Source organism: Echinops telfairi, unplaced genomic scaffold, assembly GCF_000313985.2.
Source record: "Echinops telfairi isolate 266 unplaced genomic scaffold, ASM31398v2 ScPeMD7_7468;HRSCAF=8506_0, whole genome shotgun sequence".
In the NCBI taxonomy this organism is placed as follows: domain Eukaryota; kingdom Metazoa; phylum Chordata; class Mammalia; order Afrosoricida; family Tenrecidae; genus Echinops; species Echinops telfairi.
Window position 1 is genome coordinate 78,221,532 of NW_022111369.1, and position 2,969 is coordinate 78,224,500.

Here is a 2,969-nt window from a genome sequence, read left to right on the forward strand (position 1 = left end):
AAAAGTACCCATGGAGGCAAGGAGAGTGAAAGGTCAGCTCAGGTATTTGGGAGATGTTTTCATACACAGAAGGGACAGCCACTGGTAAAGGACATCATGTCTGAGAATCGAGAAGGTCAGAAAAGAAAGGAAGCATGTCAAGTATGTGAATTTATACAGTGGCTACAATGGAATGAAAACAGTAAGAACTGTGAGGATAGCAAATGGCCAGAGTGTTTCACACAGTTATGCATATGGTTGCTACGAAAAGGAACCAATCAATGACACTCTGTGTTAGTACGGTAGACTAGAGACACTGATCAGTGACACGCATATGTGTGCAAGAGAGAACTTTATATCAAAGAGAAGTGCATATTAACTAAACATTCTAGCCCTGTCTACTTCAAGTCCGTAAGTTCGACATTAGCCTGTCTATAAATTCCTCTTCAGACTAATGCAACACATGCAATGACACTGAATATATGAAGATCACAGGCCAGTGGGTGAAAAGTCTTATGGATCCAGTGGTGATGGAAGCATCTCAGCACTGGTGTGGGTCTCCACGTGGCTCCTTCAGCTGCAGGGCTCTGGCTCCATCAGTCTAACTCGATGTGGCTTGTCATCACAAATGTCTCACAGAGACAAGCAGAGAGAGTGTGTCTGGCCTCTAGTGAGCTATTTATCACTTTAGCCCATCCAAATGAAATCATCAAGCTGTGACCTGATTGCCAAGCTAAACTCCACCCTTTCCCTCTTAATAATCTCAAATTGACTACCACACAATCTATTTGGGATAACTGCTTTAAAAGTCTTAAAAAGTGATAATCCTGGTATGTGAAAATTAAACAACACAAAGACATTTAGATGTATTTTTACTAAACTGTTTAAAGAACAGCAACGATTTTGTTTGTATAATGCACCACCTAGATTACCTATCTCCTATCTCTTTGAGTTGTATCATTTAATGCTAACAAGTATATTTCCAATTGCTGCAAATATATTTCTATGTCCAAACTCTTTTTTCTGGTTTCTATAATCCTTTCTTCTAAATGCAAGTAAAGGAGAGTAAATGGATCTTGAAAACAGACCTCTAGTAATGACTCTTAAGACATGGCATAAAAACATCTGGCTATTTGGTTTCTATTCAGATAATATTGGTATGACATTAGTTTTTGCTTTGGTTTGGCTTGGCTTGGTTTGGTTTTCTAGTATGAGCTTTCAAAATTGCCCAGTGGGATTAAATACTAACAGCATGAAGTGGTCATTTGCATGATAGCCCCAAATGGAGGTTGCTTGCCCCTTACTTTCCTAGTTTCCCTTTCTTACTACCACAGGAGTGTTCCAAGAATATTTTCTAAACAGATTACTTACTCTCTTACTATCTTTACTAATGAATGTACACAAATTCAGACATGCTTAGTCTTAGGGATGAATCTAATTATCTTTGTGAAAATAACTGAACAAGTCCGGTAAAATGTTGTGATTATTTGCCTACTATTTTTTTCCTTTTGACCCTAGTTATCCATTTTTAATATTAATGACTTTACCTTACTAAATAGGGTGATAATCTATGCACAAATAAGTGTGTGCCACAGATATTATCTATAAATACAAGTTTAGTAGTTTCATAAAGAAAATACATGCTAAAGAAATTAATAGCCTTACTAATAAGATCACAGCAGGCAACAGCCTTAAATGCTTTCTCCTCTTGTGCTGACCCATGCTATGTCATTTGGAAAGTTAGTTCATTATTGCATCTGTCATATGGATACAAACCAATAAGAGGCATGGGATAAATGCATGAGTCCAGACACAGTTACATTATAATTAATTCTTTAACCTGAAGTCATTTTACATCAATTCTACATTTCCACACCTTATCAAGTATCTTGAAATATAACCACATTTCCTTTTTTATTTCAGTTTTACCGTTGCTATTCGGTACCAATAAGACAAAGTGACCCATACATGGTTTCTTTAGAGAAAGACTTTGCAGTCTGCTGGTATAAAGCTGTACAGCCTTGGACACCTATGGAGCAATTATACTCTTCCCTATATGATCACCACATGTCAGGATTTATTCAACATCAAGGAATTTAGCTTACATATATTTTATGTATAAATATTTATATACATATACTGACACATATAGTAATTAATAGGTTAAATATTAATTTTTATAATTACTATCATATTTGAGGAATTCGCTTCATAATAAATATACAGATATATGACAAAATAAGTTGAATTGGGTTCCCCACATTAAAAAAAAATGCAGTTACTGAAACATACTTCATAGCAAGCAGGTCAACCATGTACTCATCAATTGAGCAAGAGAAAGGAGATAATTAGAAAAATTTGTATTAAATTAGTTTAATGAAAAATAAATTGTAACATAATGGTTTTAGGGGCAAAGTTTGTAATTTGGAAAAGATTCAATGACTTGTGTTCCCCAGGCTTTACATGAGAAAAATAATTCCTAACATTTATCAAGTGAAACTAATTTGGATAATTCATGTGGATTTTGGAATTATTTGCTGAATAACACTACCAGGATAGAACAAAATTATAATTGTCAGTCATTCACAATGTTCATGAACAACAACAAAAAACCTATTGTTGGGGTTAAAAAAAAGCTCTTTTAGTTTATTATAAAATTACTGTCCTCCTTGTGGGGTTGGTGTGCAATGACTGCAAAGAGCAAGCCTCCTCAGTAGTGTATGCAGCCTGTTGGTATGTATAGGTTGCCTTAAGGGATCTTGGGAGGTTACCCAGTTCTGCTTTTCAATGGCTCTGGCCTGCCTAAATTCTTCTTTCCCTAACCTACCTCCAACTCCAAGGTACGTGGCTAGAGGCCACATTGGTCAGGTCACCACATCCATCGGCACCAAGCTTCAAGCCAAGGAGCATGTGACTGAGGCCTTACACAGGGTGAAGTTAATTTCCCTGGGTGCCAGCAGATCCACATCTCCAAGAAGTGGGGCTTCATT

General features: G+C 36.4%; 1 non-coding gene across 1 annotated transcript; it reads left to right on the plus strand.

Annotated features, from left to right (window-relative positions):
• Window positions 1-2,618: 2,618 nt before the first annotated feature.
• On the plus strand, window positions 2,619-2,751 carry LOC115873388. The gene has a single exon (XR_004048385.1). It is a non-coding gene; the product is annotated as a small nucleolar RNA SNORA70 (small nucleolar RNA).
• Window positions 2,752-2,969: the final 218 nt, after the last annotated feature.